This window comes from Thermobia domestica, chromosome 7, assembly GCF_964235325.1.
Source record: "Thermobia domestica chromosome 7, izTheDome1.hap1.1, whole genome shotgun sequence".
NCBI classification, from domain to species: domain Eukaryota; kingdom Metazoa; phylum Arthropoda; class Insecta; order Zygentoma; family Lepismatidae; genus Thermobia; species Thermobia domestica.
This window is the reverse complement of record NC_137460.1, coordinates 259,097,543-259,116,410: the sequence shown is the minus strand read 5'-3', so window position 1 is coordinate 259,116,410 and position 18,868 is coordinate 259,097,543. Positions and strand designations below refer to the sequence as shown.

Sequence of the window (18,868 nt, the reverse complement as noted above, 5' to 3'; positions counted from 1 at the left end):
TTAATTTGAATGGAGCACTCGAAGAAAAATGGCTATAATATGTCGAGAGATATGAGATATCTATTGTTCTACATGACAATCTTCGTAAGTATTACCGTCTCGAAGAAAGGATAGGTGTTACTTTTTAAGGTATATTTCGTGGACGTACTTGTCCCCTTGAACTCGGTCAGCAACGCCCAGATAGAATGCAGGAAAAGAATTTCCTTAAAAATTCCAGAATTTTGCAATTGGGAAGTATGTGTATGCTATCAACAGAAACACTGATACATTTTGAAGACAATGATGTAGGAACCATGAATCCAAGATAATTAGTAAAATGAAATCCTTCACTTTTACCCCACGATTAGGCCTATGCCGGCTAGGCTAATGAAGACGGTGATGATGAGAAATGAATGCAATGGTGAAATAAATTAAGTATGTGGAAACGGAAGAATCCCGAGAAAACCGAAGCACATGGTGTACGTCCCCCACTAAGTCCACTTGGCGCAAGCTGGGATCGAACCAGAAACCCCACGCACCAGAGGTGAACGCTCTACCACTGAGCTACCGCGCCTCCTTCCAAGGTAATTACTGTATGAGAAACAGCTTCCTAAGTGATGGCCAGCGATTTTAAGAGGCTTAAACAACCGGGATTTCGAAACTCTAAGCTAATCTAAAATTGTACTTCTGAGTGGTAACACAAAATAACGATAAGTGTTTAGTGAGATCGTAACAAGTTCTAAAAATAACACCCATCATAGAAGAAAACCATAAAGCATGGAAAAGAAAGGGAACCACTATTATCAGCAAGATAAACTAAAATGCTCAATGTCCTATAAGACTAACATAATGAATTGCGACTTTTCTGTGTCACTTCCTAAATAGATATGCTTTGTTCTAAGGCAAATAATGAAGCCATGCTGAACGAAACTGAGGGTAAGGGCTCCAAAACTACAGAGTCAGAGGGTATTGGTAAATCTTTCCATTTTATCCCAGGTCAAATTCGCCAGTTTTTTTTTTTTTTGGGGGGGGGGGGTAAAACCTACATAGAAAAGCTCACCTCCCAAAAATATATATTTCAAAACCTACATTGAAATAATAACCTTACTGCGATTATAATTACTTTCTTTAACTCCTCCGTGGTAAATTTATGTTTTCTTTTGCACTCATTGCAGGAAAATGTACAGTATATTCTACATATTTTTCAATTCTTTGTTTTAACAACGATAACCGCCCGACAGTTACTCAAACGCATTTGTGCTCAGTGAAGTGCAGTGTCCGGTGTTCATTGAAGATTGTGCATAGACAGTGCTACTACCTGTTGGTCGAATACTGAACTACTAATGTGGGACTCGTCTGTGTTTGGTGAAAATTGTGCTTTCCTCGTGTGTTTTAAAACTGTGTTTCTATTGAGTAAACAGGGGTGATCAAAATGAACAATTGCTCGTTTGTGTATTGCAGAAGAGTAATTTTGTATGCTATATGCTTAATAACACTCATATTGTTTTCATTTGCGTTAAAACGTATTTGAGAAAATCATGTACATTTTACCCTAGTCTCGTGGAAAAGTTGTACTCCGTGAAGTGTACTTTTTATTGGACTCTAGTTGCAACGCAGGTAAAAATGAATAGTGAAACTCTTCATGTAATGGATATTGTTTCTTTCCTTGAAACTGGAAAACCTATCAGACACTGAAAACCTAAGTGACAACTAGGATAATATAGCAAACATAAACACAAATGAGAACAAAGCTGAAAATGTTGTGTGTTTTGGTGACGAGGTGGTGGAAGAACCTTTACTAGATATTTCCTGATTCCGTATTAGACTTTGAAGTAGAAGATCTTGTAACACCTGCTGTAGAAGCAATGGACATTACTGTAATACCAGATACTGTTATGGAACACGATCTTGTTCTGAATTCTACTCTCGGAAGAAATGTTTCAAGCAATGGTGTAACAGATAGTGAAGAGGCAGGAAGTTACTTTGACCTCTTAACTGATAAGAAAAACACTCAGTGGAAAAATGAAATGTTTACTACTAGGTTTCCACCAGACTGAGACAAACCCATACCAAATGAATACACAACTCTTCCTACATCAATTAATTTTTTTCAGGCCTACCAGTTTACTAGAGAAGGTATGTATGGCATGCAGAACAATAAAATTAATTTTTCGTTACAAGAAATTGAAGCTGTTATTGCACTGCGGATAGCTATGGGTTCCCTGAAACTACCTCGAGTCTATCTTTACTGGAATCCTGTTGTTAATATTGGGTTAGTTTACAGATTCACATATAAGTCGGAAACGTTTCTTTCAAATCAGAAACAACCCGCACTTCGCAAATACTTTGGAGAGATATGGTGCAAGTGACGTTTTCTTCAAAGTTCGTCCTCTGTTTGACTCAATTCTTCGTAGGTGTAAAGAATTAGATTTAGAACAAGATGTTTCAATAGATGAATAAACGACATATCCTTTCCTGGCAACTTGTCAATGAAGCAATATGTAAAAGGAAAGCCATGTCCCTAGGGCATAAAAACTTCGTTCTCTGCGGCAAAAGTAGACTTGATATAGGGCTAGTATGATTTTATACTATATCAAGGGGAAAACAAACTGAATCCGATTCATCTGGAAGAATTTGGATTTGGAGCTGCGGTCGTTCTAAAACTTACTGAACGTTTAGGACTCGGATCCAGATTCCTTTTTGACAATTATTTCACATCATATCTGCTACTACAAATCTTGAAAAATCAGACGCTGTTTGCTGCTTGTACAGCAACGTTAAATAGATTCAACAATTCACCACTCACAGATGACAAAACAATCAAAAAACAAGGCAGAGGATACAGTGAAGAATTAGTCCGTGCCGATGGCGATGTAGTTCAGACAAAACGGTTTGAAAATAGATCTGTCTCTTTTGGCTATACGTAGGGATTGGAGAAAATGACAGGTGCATTTCATCTCAAATCAGGCAAAGGGGTGTCAGGTGACCATTAGCAATATCGTTCAAAAAAATATATGTGAAAGCCCCATATGTGCAATGAACATTCCCAAGATATTTCAGAAAAATGCCCAATGGGGCCAGTGATATCCACATTCAAAGATGGCGTCGTGCACCGAAAATGACACCAATGAAAATACAAGAAATCAGCCATAACTCAGGAACCGTTACTGATACAGCAATGATTCTTGCACTGTTGCAAAGGTAATTAAATCTACATCTACTTGTGATAATCATGTTGCCCTACAGCGAAAGGCGTTGTGGGAATTAAGAAAAATGGCGGGAAAAAATTGCAACTTTCAAAAATCAATAACTCAAAAACCCCACCCTCAATTTTTTTGAAACTTCGCAAAAATATCCAGGAAAGGGTACACTTTGAAATAAAAACGTAAAAAATGGTAGTATTTTGGTAGTAGTTTTTCCTATGGGGCCATAATGGAGTATGATAGCGCACGGTCTGCAGCAAAACGGTACGCACGCAAACTACAACGTAGCGAAGTGTGCACATATTTGGGAACGAGGGAAGACCTCCAATGGAAGATAAAAGTGTGTACTGTACTCACCAACGTAATTAAACTCCTTTCCAAATGCAGAATGCTGCCTCAACCTGCTGTAAGTTTATTGGCTAAAAGGTAAGCAACCGACCTGTGTTTGTGATAGGTGATATTCTTAAATTTAATTAATTTAACACAACCTCTATTGTTAAAAATCCCTATATCATTATAAATAATAATTAAATAAGATGCCTGAACAGGGAGATGAGTCATTTTAAAAAGGACATCCTTCATAGGCACTCGGCATCTGTCATCATGTTGTAGCCATCAGAATCCACTTGCTGGACTATGTGGGTGCACGAAATTGACAGTAATATCATCATGCTCAAAATGTACACCAGTCACCATCCCAATCCATCAATTGTTATCGTAAACACAAGCATTAAATTTATTCTGAAAGAAGTCACCGACATGGAAAGACTTTACTTGGAAACACACTGGGAAGAAAACAACTTGACCTATGTGATTCGCGTGTCTTGCCATAGTTACACAGCTGGGGCTTGTAATCCAAACGTGGTGGAATTGAATTCCATTAGCCGCTGGTGCATGTGTCCATTCATTCTGTTTTCTAGCTCTGAGTCCAAGTTCCTCAAGTGGCACATGTAGCAAAGTAATATTAGGCATATATTTATCGACTTCATCAATAAATGTTGTAGAATCGTGAAATAAACTGTCCTTCGCAAGTTGTGTGTTGCAAAATGTTTCGCTAGCCCACCAATGCCGTCACATGGCCCTTTCTCATGTCCTGTTGTACTGAATAACCATTTACGTTGCACCTCATTCATATTTGTTCGAAAATCAAATAGCTAATACCTGTTTTTAAAATGCGATGCCGCTCCATGTGAAATATAAGTGACAGTCTGCCATTTGATACAACCTTGACTTAGATTCTCCCGTACCTTGTGGATTGCAAGTAAAGCATGAGCACTATCATGTGAAGTATCTTCCGAGATCACAGCATAACTTTTGACTCCTTTCTGTGTATAAACAACGCAGGTAAATATTGAAATTTGGACGTTGTGCCAATGAAATGATTGTATTTCATTAGGAAGGACATGGGACCAATTTTCCGCAAAACCGAAGTGGAAAACAATGTGTAACTTTGATGCAATCTGTTTCTCCTTTCCAATTGCTTCTCTGTATTCTGTGCAGATACTTATGGTAAACACCTTTTGTATTTGCTGTATATAATTGTCAATGGGCACTGTCACTGAGCCAAGTACTAAAACTGACTTCATCTTCTTTCCAATCTTCCAAGTGTAATGATTCAACTGTTAGTCCCTCAGCACCTGGAAAGCAACATGTCTGTGTAGGTTCCTGACATATACACAATTTGTACAACTCATCCACGTGAACGGGGCGCCTCAACAAATTTTGCAGGCTGGTGCATAGGAGAGCCACATTACAACAGTATACGCAGCCACACACTTTCCCAGTTAGGTTGAATCTTAACCCAATTTGGTCGAAGAGAATAAAATTTCGTGAGACCTACTTTCACCTCTGGATGCTGTTCAATCATGGAATATGCTTGCTCCACAGAACATGTCATGAACCGCTTCACTTTTTGTATTCGCACATTATTCTCCGTAACAAATACATGACCTTTATTTGGACTCTGATAGGTACATCCTTTGTCATCATCCAAATAATGTCAGACAAGTATTGACGTCCCTTTCGGAAACTGGGTGACCACAATGTGGGTCAAGTTCAACCCACTACCTTTTTTCAGGATCCGTGATTTGTCTACCATTTTTTTTTTTTTTTTTTTTTTTTTTTTTTTTTTTTTTTGTGACAGATGGTATTATTGACAAGTTCCTGCTTGGTATATATATATATAGGACTAACGATGCAGCAATTGCAACTGAAGACCCCTGTTTTTTGCTGTTCTGTTTTTGCATATGCAGTACTGATATGTTGTTCCCAGGATACACATGATGTACATTTCTTGTTTTCTTTCGTTTCCTTCTTTAGCGGAACAGCGTATACATCTGCAATTGCTTCAATAATCTGGTTTGTGGCATCATTAATTTGCTGCATTTTCCTCTTGGTATATGAATGTCGCCGATCTGGTCTTATAGCTGATGGATGTTTTAGAGGCGAAACGGTATTTGACATATTTAAGCTTGACACTTCTGTTCAGATTAGATACATCTTTTTGCACTGGTTCATACTCACTATCATCATATGGATCATATTTATTAACAAGTGATGTACATCTCTTGTAGTAGTTGAGACATACAGAATCAGAAACACTAACTCTAACAGCTGGAAATATTTTCTGCAGGGTTGAAGACATATCACCTACTTTCTTGAATATCTTTTCATCTTGTATGTTTTTGATTTGTGGCAAAGTCTTGCACTTTTGTACATGCTGGACAGTACACACAGTGCACAGCTTACTATCAGTAATCACAGGCAATAGTATTTCCGCATTTAGATGTTGATGTTACCGTCACTGGAACAAAAAGAAAAAGTAAATAACTACCACTAATTCAATTTTCTTAGAATCTTATTATTGCTTTAAAATGTGTCTCCTGCCGCCCTTGCTGGATTCAGTGCTAGGAAACAGAATGATTAGACACAAGTACTTCGTTCCCAAATATGTGCACACTTCGCTACGTTGTAGTTTGCATGCGTACCGTTTTGCCGCAGACCGTGCGCTATCATATTCCATTATGGCCCTATAGTAAAAATACTACCATTTTTTACGTGTTTATTTCAAAGTGTACCCTTTCCTGGATATTTTTGCGAAGTTTCAAAAAAATTGAGGGTGGGTTTTTTGAGTTATTGATTTTTGAAAATTGCAATTTTTTCCCGCCATTTTCTTAATTCCCACAACGCCTTTCGCTGTAGGGCAACATGATTATCACAAGTAGATGTAAATTTAATTACCTTTGCAACAGTGCAAGAATCATTGCTGTATCAGTAACGGTTCCTGAGTTATGGCTGATTTCTTGTATTTTCATTGGTATCATTTTCGGTGCACGACGCCATCTTGGAATGTGGATATCACTGGCCTCATTGGGCATTTTTCTGAAATATCTTGGAAATGTTCATTGCACACATGGGCCTTTCTCATATATATTTTTTGAACGATATTGCTAATGGTCACTTGACAACTTTTTCGTGATTTTGCCGATTTGAGATGAAAAGACCCGACAGTAAAATGATGGAGCAATAAAGAGAAAAAATGCATTCAAATAAACAGGCCTCAGGTAACACGAGAATACAATTCTGCTGTGGGTGGAGTTCGTTTTCTCAACCGGTACATTTCGTTTTATAGAATCACCGTCCGTTAAAAAACTTAGAGGGCATTGTTCCATGATATTAACATAGTCGTTACGAATTCTTGGATTGAACATGAAAGAGTAGCAGGGTTTTTAAAGGCATCTGAGTAAGACTAGCTAGATCTTCTTAAGAGCTGTTCCAGGTCAAATCAACACAATTTGAAGAGAAAATTTACCATACCATCTCAGATTGTCATGAAATTTTGTACAAGGGTACCATTCACATAGACTAAGAAAAATATCAAATATCATCTTCATATATCAACCGATATTGTAGAAAAGCCTATGTAAAGTTTGCCCAAAATAGTATGTTCAATGTATTTTGAATTTAGAATTGAGGCTCTACTAATGGAGCTGGTTAAGGTGTCATTTTACAGCATTTTTCATGCCCCTTCCTGAGATGTACAACATCATATATGCAAATATGAAATTATTTTTTTCAAAATCAAAAACAAAATTTTCCAAAAAGTACATATTTTAAAATTTTGAAATTAATTCCATGAATAGATAGTACTGTTGTAAAGCACCTGATAAAATATGAATTCGGGATGATAATGGATCCATTGTTTACAAAATTCAAAACTAACATTAGAGTTTTCATTAATACCCTGTACGTAGCTGAAAAATACAAGTATGCAACATTTTTGTTTTACTTGTGGGAATAAATGTGAAGATTAGAGTAATGGGTCTAAAACATGTCATACAGACTTGTAATCTGCTGGCAATTATGCTCTAAAAATTTAAAGCTAAGTTAAAGTGCTGATACTTTGAACATCAGTTTTATAGAAGTTAATAAAATAATACTAATACAAGATTTACAAAAATATTGCTTGCTGTAAATAAACGTGATGTGTAAAAAGTATACATCTAGTACTGGTACAACACCAGGGTTGGCTGGCTTAAACCAATTTATATATATATTAAATGGTGTAAACAAAAAAGATGCTACAAATCGTATGAATTTCATAGTGACGTTTTCACATATCTCGAATCATACGTGTTAGTTGAATCTAATTTTCGCTTTGTAATTAAGGGATCCCGATGAGCCAAAAAAACCTCTCTCAGCTGGAATCCGAGTAGTGGTTCAGATGCCACTTTAAGTAAAGTAATATGTCCAATCCCTCATAACATAACTGTTACGTAAGAACGGTAAACCTAAACAAACCAAACGAACTGAAACAGCTTTAGCGGGCAGGCTCTAAATTTTGAAAAATATAAACGTCTAAAAAACAATAAATATATATTTACTGCCAAGGAACGAATCCTACACATCTTTATCCTTTAAAAAACAAAATAAAATAAATTGACCTACTCAAAATTAAAATCCCGAAGCCGCCCCTGCTAAGGAAACAAATTCTATCTTACATATTTGCTTACCTGAGTTTCTGTTTCATAGTTATCAATGTTTTTAACTTATTGTTAAAAGGTAGGCAAACTTCATCGACTACATCTGTACCTTATCAATTGAACTTTTTAATTTTCTTGAGTAATATCTCATACTAATATTTTAATTTTGAAATTCCAGCATTAATTTTTTGTATAAACGCCATTTAAGCACACCGGTTATCAGGGACTTACGCAGGAATTTATTTCGGGGGATCCACAGCTTTTCAGGGAAGGAGGGTTCAAATTCAGCTTTTCAGGGCAACTTGGTTACACATTTTTCTGATCTTGCCTATTGCGTTTGAAGAGTATTATTTTCAGGTACTGTTAGTTGTGGTTATTTGTGTACATGCTTTCCGCGATGGTAGAGCAGCTATTGCCCCTGGTGACAATTCTGGTGAATTTTACGCTAGAAGTAGTCTGTGGATATGTTGTTTTGCAAGTAGTGCGTAAAGCAGACAGAAAAGGAAGTGTCAACATCTCCAAATAAACTTCAATTTGGCTATGTCACCGCTCGCTAAGGAAATTTGTGGCTCGGGCATGTTTTACACAAAAATGATGAACTTGATGAAGTAAAAATAACTTCTTTATTCACTTGGGCCATCTCCATCATTCTCATATCCAAGAAATGCTTATATCGTGTGGATGTATGTACTGGACGTTTTGACAAAAGTGAATCATGTAACTCCCACTAGAAGAAGTTATGTTCTACTTGAAAGTGATATATGCCGAACAAATGTGGCTTTTTCAAACTTCATGTGATATTACTACTCATTGAAAAGTTTTACTATGGACTCAACTATATTCTATCTTTAACTAAGTGTTCATTTTTATTTTAACCCTGACATTTTTTATCATGAGAATACGGGACACTTTCGATGAACTCCCCCCCCCCCCCAATTTTTCAACATAATCCAATGAACTGTATCTCTGGTTATGAACAGCATGATAAGCAATAGTTCTCTCAGCAATAGTTCTCTCTTCGTTCCTTGCAAGTAATTGTGGTGCTTGGGGTCTCGGGTTCAAACCCTGCTCCAGCCAAGTGAACTTTGTGGTAGGCAAACACCGTGTGCGTGGGTTTCCTTGGGGTTCTCCCGTTTCCTCCCACTTTCTTCATTCCATCATTTCATTCATCTCTCATCATCACTGTCTCCTTTAGTCTAACCGGCACAACCGTGGTACGTAAAACTCAAAGATTTTATTTCATTTCATTTTTGTAATTAATTGTACTGACAAAAGAACATCTTATATTGATAGTAGCATTGCCCAATCAAACAATGCGCAATCGATAGGGGAGTGGAGAAAAGTGAGAAATCCAAAGTTTTACGGGCCGATACCCAGAAACACAGGAGATACAGAGGAAAGAAGGATCTAGAATCAAGTGAAGATAGCAATGCAAAAGATATACTGACATAGAAACAACTTTAAAATGATTAAAGTAATCAAAATGACATCTACACAACAGTATACGAAATTTCAAATTTTTGAGTTTTACGTCCCACGGTAATGCTAGTTAGGCTAAAGGAGACGGTGATTATGAGAGATGAGTGAAATGGTGGAATGAAGAAAGTGGGAGGAAACGGGAGAACCCCGAGAAAACCCACAAGCACGGTGTTTGTCCACCACAAAGTCCACACGGCGCGAGCTGGGATCGAACCAGGGACCCCAAGCACCGGAGGTGAACGCTCTACCACTGAGCCACCGCGCCCCCTACACAACAGTATAGTAAGCAAACATTGTACCCACAGACATGCTCAATAACATCATATGTAATGCATTGTTGCCAACGGGGCAGAAAATGAAGTTTTGTTAAATGGCACGGAACGCAAATTATAACATCTAGCAAATCTAATTATGAGTAAAGAACCATACCTGTGAAGTCTTGATGTACAGTGGAAAATCAGAATAGTATCAAACACAACACTCAAAACTGAAATGATGCATGCGCTTGATTTGTCAATTGATTAGCAGACTCACATTTCTGATGCACGTAATATTATATTACATCACACATTATTGGTTTTGTTATAATTAAATTTTGGGGTTGGTTAATTAAATTTTTTTATTGCCATAACCTCCAAAATAAGTAAAATTGGCGAAAAAACAAAAATCCAAAAGCGTTACGCAACAAAGGGGGAGAGGTTCAGCCTTGCATTACGAAGTGTGACAAGGGAAAATGAAATCTTTGAGTTTTACGTCCCACGGTTATGCCGGTTAGGCTAAAGGAGACGGTGATAATGAGAGATGAGTGAAATGGTGGAATGAATAAAGTGGGAGGAAACGGGAGAACCCCGAGAAAACCCACGAGCACGGTGTTTGTCCACCACAAAGTTCACTTGGCGGGGGCTGGGATCGAACCCGGGACCCCAAGCACCAGAGGTGAACGCTCTACCACTGAGCCACCGCGCCCTCTAAAGTGTGACAAGGGAGTGGGAGGGGGTAAATTTGATCAAAATTCGCGTTACGTAAATATGTGAACTGCCCCAAATACCTATTACGTGTGAATCCAATCTACTATCATTCCTCAAAATATGACACTTTCCTGTTGGGACATCCTATCACCCTATATATATATATATATATATATATATATATATATATATATATATATATATATATAGAGAGAGAGAGAGAGAGAGAGAGAGAGAGAGAGAGAAAGTGAGAGAACTGGTTGTTAAAAGATTAGAATAGCACCACTGAACGTAACCAGAAAAGAATCGATTTAAAAATTCAAGATGACATCTTATAAAAATGCTTTACGGGAAAACAACATGCAAACAATCTCGTTTTATTTAAATCAGTGGTATAATACACCTTCAATATTCTTCACTAGTTTAGCAATATTTATTTACATGGCTGTATTTGCCAAAATTACCTTTTCTTCCTTGCATTGTGCGATCGCCAGGGTCGGATTTACACATTTCTGAGCCCTAAACCAAAGTACAATTCTATCCGTTAATTTCCGGCATTCGGTTTAGGCATTCTCGTTGATGCAGAATTAGAACACTTCATCACCTTTTGATAAGCTGATATTGAGAGCAGAAATGGGGCGGGATTAAAATACGGGACATTTGCCAGTCCCGACTAACTTTACAGGACGTATGGCAGGCTTATTTTATTTTCATAGAAGTGTAAAACTTAGCATTCTTGTGCTATTAGCTCACGTACAGAGTATTCTTGAAAAGTGTTAGTTTTGAATTTTTTTTAACAATGAACACATTACCATCGCAAATTCATATTTTGCCAGGTGCTTTACAACAATACTAGTTATTCACGGAATTAATTTCAAAAGTTTAAAATATGTATTTTTCGAAAAAATTACATATTTCTAATTCTGTATTACCATCATGTTATATACCACAAGGAAGGGCACGAAAAATGCTGTAAAATAACACCTCAAACACCTCTCTAGCTCAATTGGGACAGCTGCAATACGAATTTCAAAATTTATTGAACGTGCTATTTTGGGGATTTTTTTCCAAACTTTACATAACCCTATCTTCAATACCGGTTGAAATTTGGAATTTTACTTAATCTATCTATAGGGCATCTATGTACCAAATTTCATTAAAATCTGAGATAGTGAGGTTAAGTCACTGTGTTGAATTGATATGGAATGCCCCTTAATTTGAGACTTAATGAACGACGAAAAGGAAAGAGGAGTAATTCTAAGCGTATATTAAATTAACAACAAACAAACAGCAATACAACTTCAAAAAAGGATCATTTGGTCTAATCCGGGGCTGCTATCTGCGGAAGATTAGCCGATAATTTTGAGCCTTGGCCCCGAAAAGAGTACCCGTGGGTCACACTGGAAATAGAGGCAAAAAAATATTTAAAAAGGAACTTTATTCAGATTAGGGTGCAGATTTACTGTGTACAGACCCAAAGATCTCTAAAAATTACAAAACAAATTCGTAATAATATTTTAATAGACTACTATGTAAATAATCTAAATATGTTGGTTTTTTACCTGTGAGATGTGTAAAAATGCATTAATGAAATTCGAACCTGTTATGCGCAGATTCGCCTATAAAGTAGCCAGTAACCACAGTATAAAAGTGAGGTGAAGTGAAATATGTGAAGAAACATGCTAACTAATGACGAACTATGGAAGTGTCCGAGAACTAAACAACCCACATAAATTATAAAATTCACATTAGTAATGCATTATGTTACTTTGGAACATAAATATGCAAGCACTGAAAACTTACCAGCAGGGCTTGAAAAGTCTAGCTTGCAAGTACTGGCCAGCCAAAAAATCGACTAGCCAGACTAGCGCTTTGCAGTCACAGTGTTTACACTTGCCAAATGTAAAAAAAAAGTACTCTCCACTGGCGAGTGGATTCATGAAGCCCTGGTTGTCGGGATATCACTTATAACTCCCTTCGTAAAATACAATTCAACACGTAAGGTACCATAAGTAATTCTACGCCACATATGCTATCCTCGTTTGGACATACCCACCTTCACCGACGCGCCTCCTCTCTACGGATGCACAACCTCGCTATCGCTTGGGCTCCTCCCTGACACGGTTAGATACCATGCATGCTTTTTGGTGGCCACTTAGTACAAGTTGGTTAGTCTCTTTTGCACAATAGTTCTTATTGTGTACGTACACTGAAGCTCCCCCTAAAGTGAATATGTAGAGAGGAAGGTAAAACCACCACCCCAGAAATGAGTGTTTAAGATACAAAATGTCGAGTTACTCATAAGAAAGAATATATGCAATAAATTTATTTATGAATCCGTACAATAAATCTGAATCCAGGTTTTTGATATAGAGGTATGGCTAGTTTAGTTTAGGTGAGGTTATAGTAGTAATTTAATTTTGGTACGTTCCATATTCCTGGGCCCGCTCTGTGGCACTTAACATGAATATAATTCGTATACAATATCAACTAACCCAGTACATGACTTTGAAGTGTAAATCTAGGAAGCGTTGTTCGTAAGTTACAAAGCGACACCTTGTTCACCTTGATATTAACTCGCTTCTTATTAAATAATACCTTCTCCACACCCCAAATAACAAATTTTCTTTTATATTAATGATCACTAAATAATTTCGTGTCCGGGCACCAGAAATCAGGCACTTCTTATTAATTACTCTGATATGTGCTCCACTAGTTTCAAGTCTTTTTTTCTGATCAAAAGTAAAACCTTCTCTAAATTTCTTCATAATAACCAATATTCATTAACACATAAACATATTTTGTTTAACACAAATAACTTTTTGGATGTTTTCTTACCATGTTTATCAATAATAAACGTCAAAATTACTCTATGGCCGGGGGATTATCCTGGTCATTAACTGGAGTTCAAGGTTAAATCAGTCAAAACACATAATTAACCATAAATGTTCACTTCACTAGGATCATTTACCGATATATTGTCTCCCTGCACTTTTCAAAACATTTGATTTAACAATGTTTTCACATGCGGGCGTTTACACAGATTGTTTGCTTTTATTCTAGCTAAATCAAGAGATTTCTAGCACTGTCCAGTTTTTAACAACTTCTAATAGATGGCGAACATAGCAATCAAACCTGATAACAAAATACAGTCTGAAAGCGAATAATATATATTCTAATTTAGGTTTAATCAATGCATTACAAAATACATTGTGGTTTTCTGGATTTATAGTAGAAATTTTCTAAATTATCCAAAACAATGTTTTCTTTGTCTTTTAAAAAATTTCAATTTCATGTTTTAAGTCGATCGAAGTAGTACTCTACAGTAATCAAATTATTTTGCATTTGCTCGGCGAAAGAGGTCGAACACGGCCACCACGGACTTGGCTAAAAATGTTTCAATTAGCAAGGAAAATAACTTATAATATTTACAAACAATTTTAAAGTACATTTAGGGTATTTTCAGTTCCTAAAGCTTACATAATTTCCTTCTATAGTTTAATTTTAAATAAATAATGTTCGTCGAAATAAAAAAATAAAACAAAAAAATATTCGAACATCTTTCAATAATTTTGCATTTTTAGTTATGTAGATAATAGTTATTTTGACAAAGATCTCACTCTGTAACGATTTGCATCAAGGCAACGCAAGATTAGCGTTTAACTTTGCGATAATCGAGATAGGAGTTATAATTTGCTTTATAATCGACTTTTTTTGTAGACTGCTTGAAGTTGAAATGTAGGCTTTTTTCCGCATATTTTGCGAAGGTTGATACGGTATAACACTAAATTGTGTTTTGTTTTGTAAAACAACATTATTTGAGATCAAAATATTAAGTGAGTTACATATTTTCAAAATTTTACAACAAATTTACGAGTGAACTTGCTGAACTGCCCAGAACTTTTTAGTACCTTGGCATTAATGCTACAAAATCCTTTTTGGAGGAAGAGGGAACTTGGCAACACTAGATTCTGACACTGATTACGAAACCAGAAAATGTGAGACGGAAAGGAAATTATGTGTGATCGTATCCTGGAATTTTAAGGGTTTCGTTTGGAGATGTGTACCTGTTACTATGATCTTTAAATAATAGTCATTTGTATATATAGCACAGGTGAGTTTATTTGAAATGTCAATAAATAAGAAAGGCAATATGTTGAGCCCTACGTTAGGAAACTTACGAGAAAGTGTTATTCAGCTTCTGTAACTGGAGTTTTCATTGGCATTTGAATATTAATAACTTTTCGTGCAACTTTACTATACGGATCCATAGTGTAAGTATTAGTAGTAGGAACGTCAGAAGCCCCATATGGGTTCGTTGAGTTCTGTTCTCGACATAAAATGGACAAATTAAAGACTCGCCCAATTTTTTTCTGTATATTTTACGATTTATGGATCCGTATAGCAAAACTGCACATAATTTTTATCAACACGGTAACGGGAATCTATCTATATGCTGATAGAAGTGTCACGTCACTGGATTGTTGATTGAATTCCTAAAAGTATAGCATTTCTCGTCCTTCCCTAAACCAGAAGTTGGGCTGCTTAACTATTGCCAGTAGAAATAGTGCTGTTCCATTTTTTGGCGTCGTGAATTTCTAAAATTACGGGAAGAAATATGTTGCTTGATTTCACGGCATTACAGCTGTATCGCCGGACCAATTTGAAAATCGAAATAAAGTATAAAAATGTATTGCATTCGGTTATATTTAGTTGGACTACATTAAGTTACGTTAGATTACGGTATTAGGCGTGTAGTTGGCTTAAGTTTAGAGTTGCCCCTCCAGTTTCCAACCTACAAAAATGCAGTTAAATCGCTAAAAAAATGTTAGGCTAGGTTATTTTAGTTTAAGTTAGGTTCGGTTAGATTATCTGGTAAGACTTCAGTTAGTCTAGAACAGTGACCGAAACAGGTTCTTATATAAGCTTCAAGTATCACTTAAATTCAGTAATCCATGATTCTCATGAAAATTTAATAGATTTTTTTCATTCTTATATAATTCTGTAAAACTCCATGCAGAAATATATTCAACGCACCGATTCCCCATCGTATACGAATACCATGCTGTTCAGTTATCGAAACCTTCCGCGTCTTACAAATAGTACCCACTTCTATATATCTTTTCTCGTATTAAACTTAACTTTACTGCCAATCTTTGACACTTAAACATCGCATAAGAATTCCAAATCATCATTTCTTCTGTAAATTTTCCTATTTTTTATAAAAAAACTGAGGGGCAACTCTAAACTTAACCCGTGTAATTGTACTATACGGATCCATAGTATAAGTAGTAGTAGTAGTAGGAACGGGTTAGAATCCCCGCAGGGGTTCGTTGGATTCTGTTCTCGACATGAAATGGGCAAATTAAACATTTGGCCAATTGTTTCTGTGCATTTTACAGTCTGTGGATCCGTATAATAAAACAAGTATACCTCCCCGCGCAATAGTCCATCCACCTCCACATACAGTGCCGCTTAGAACATCAAAAACAATCAGCAAGTACAACCATTTTCTTAACGTTTACTATTCCCCTTGTCTAGCTTTCACTCATTCTTCCTCACAAACTTAAATAAGTTTTCCAATTGACCCGGTAAATTTCCTAAAACTGGTCCGGCGATACAGCAGTTACCCGATTTCACAATAGGGTTCTTAAGTAAGCAAAATATATTGGGAGTAGAAAGATAAGCTAGTGGGCTCATACCCCGCATATGAAGATTATTATTCTTTTTCTAATGCTCACTAATCCTAAGACTCTTCTATTCTCTACAACGCTTGTGTTAGGAACTCTTATTTCCCTAACCTCCTCATCATGATTTGGTACTTGAATTGGTCTTGAAATTAACCTCCTATCATTCATCCCCCTGATTTCAAAGCCCAACAATCAACGTCACACCGAATCTGCTTTAAAATACTTTTTAGTACAGGCCATTGCAAGATCCTTACTTCTAATAGCAATTATTTTACTCTACATAGGACTGCAAACTACATACTATTTAATCACTATTTCCTTACTTTTTAAAATAGGTGCAGCTCCCCTCCACTTCTGAATACCTGAAGTAATAGAAGCCATACTTTGAATAGACTGCATTATTTTAATAACATGACAAAAACTAGCTCCTCTTGGCTTACTTTCCTACAGCTTAAAACCTACAAATCTAATTTACCTAACCTTAATCTTATCTTTAGTAGTAGGCTCAATCGGAGGTTTAAATTAAACATCACTACGTAAGATCATAGCATTCTCATCTATTAATCACACTGGCTGACTACTTATAGCCCTACTATTAAGTGATATAGCATGATCCCTCTACTTTCTATTTTATGCCTTACTCTCAGCAATAGCAGTCACTCTTTTCGCAATAAACAAAATATTTCATATTAACCAAACTTTTCCTAATAAAATCGTTGTAACAACAAAATTAGCTATTTTTACTAGTCTTTTATCCTTAGGTGGCCTCCCACCATTCTTAGGATTTTTGCCTAAATGAATCATCATTATAAAAACTGCCGAACGTTCGCTCGGCAATACTATGTGAGTTAAATGTTAACTTTTCCTCTACTTGGTTAGATAGCATTCTCGCTTTTTTAGTGGCCACGCACCACAAGTTATTTTGTGCTTTTAGGTTGGTCCGTACGCTGTATTTGTATTTAGCCCTTCTAAGTCTATCTGTACCCGTAATTGCAACTCTTTCCTTAATGAACATTTTCTGAGTCAATAAGAGATCGATTTCTGGTAACACAAATTCGTATTTTATGAATATAAGTATGCTTGTATAAAATAGAATAGCAAGAAAAACATCTCTTATGGCATAAAAATATAAGTATTGCATGTGGCACTGCTTTGCGACACTTCTGTGATCATTTTGTACACTACCTTCACATAGGACTTCGCTTCATCAAGTCTTTCTTGTGAAGTAGTACGTCGTAAAGCGCACACTGTATTGCATTCTGTAATTCTTCCTTCTTGTGCTCTTCATAAGTACACTTTATAGTTTCGGAATGAAGTCATGACACACCAACATAGACAGCTCATCGCAAAGAAAGTCAATGAATTCAAGTGCTGATTTCTGTAGTGTTTTTAAGTTACATCTGTCCACAGAACTCACCCGTCGGAAAGTTAAGTTTTCGTCAAACGCATTATCAGGTATTGCCCTGATTCCTCGTGCATAATATACGTTCTCCTCTTACGGATTTTTTGGGGCTCATTAATTGTGTTAATTAAAAGAAGACAGACAGCCGATGCAGTGTAAACTTCCAAATGAAAGAACAGGCCTCGTATATAAATTTTCCAAGAACTCTTTCTTCGCAAGCATATAGATATATGTTTAAATGTGTGTGTGTGCAACTGACTTTGATCAAATTGCCGAGCAATCCTTTTATAGTAAAAAAGAAAGGAGAATCGCTTCGCAGAACATCCCAACAAGGGAGACTCATCGTTAATTTTAGCCATTGAATCCGTTGGTTGCGTCTCAAGTCAAACCGGGATTTTCCCTTTGGAGAAGCAACACAAGAGATTGACGAAAAAAGCAAGTCAGTCTATTGAAAAGACTCGGTTAGGCAGGGGTGCGCCTCGCACCTGTCGTGCGTCCTGCACGTAGAGTAGGCTTTTACACGGGCTCGCACCCAGCTCGTCGACACAAGTTTAGTTTTTGGAGTGTCGTTCCTAAAAGGTTTTACAATTACGAAATGGGCCTTGCAGCTGAATTTACTTGTTTGTGATTGAACGTGTTGTGACGGCCGAACGAAGAAAGAAACGATAGTGAGTCAATCTTAAGACGATTGAGTTGTTATTGAATTTCAGCATAAGCAACGTCTTAAGGCAAACCTAAACGATAGCCCTGTTGTCAGCAGCTTAGCTGTTGAAGGTTTCTTTCGTATGACAAATGAACTACTGGATTGGATTTGAGAACCAGATTTCTGAGAAGAGGATAGCCCAGAAGAGGAAACTGCGACTAACTTAATCCCCACCTTCGTTGTACAGTGCAGTGTTGTTTGGCGAAATGCGAGTGCTATATAATTATCCCTTACTCTCATTCCTTGCCGCTAGCACAAACTGTAAGTAAAATTGAGAAAGAATAATTCTTATAAATAAAAAAGGCCATCTGGTTAAAGTAAATGGGTGTAAGGAAATAAAAATTAAAAGTAAAGTAATTGTTTTTGAGCGCTCAGGTTATTACATATTTGCTTGTAGTTTGTTTATTGTATATTGTTTGCTTAATCACAATACATAGTACTCGCAATTTTAATCTCACATTT

General features: G+C 36.6%; 1 protein-coding gene and 1 long non-coding RNA gene across 3 annotated transcripts in view; one reads left to right on the top strand and one right to left on the bottom strand.

Annotated features, from left to right (window-relative positions):
- The window catches only part of LOC145690856 (uncharacterized), a 56,504-nt gene extending 42,686 nt beyond the window's left edge, over positions 1–13,818 (bottom strand). The window contains exon 1 of the long non-coding RNA XR_014132292.1: positions 13,450–13,818. This is a non-coding gene — a long non-coding RNA (uncharacterized LOC145690856). The remainder of the gene's footprint in view (positions 1–13,449) is intronic.
- Positions 13,819–13,947: 129 nt separating this feature from the next.
- LOC145690854 (interleukin-1 receptor-associated kinase 4-like) overlaps positions 13,948–18,868 on the top strand; it is a 119,300-nt gene continuing 114,379 nt past the window's right edge. The window contains exon 1 of one of the 2 annotated variants that reach the window (XM_081766221.1): positions 13,948–14,067. The gene's annotated coding sequence lies outside the window, so the exon portion shown is untranslated. Of the gene's footprint in view, positions 14,068–14,355; positions 14,726–18,868 lie in introns of those variants that run through there. The other variant, XM_081766220.1, reaches the window with a different exon arrangement.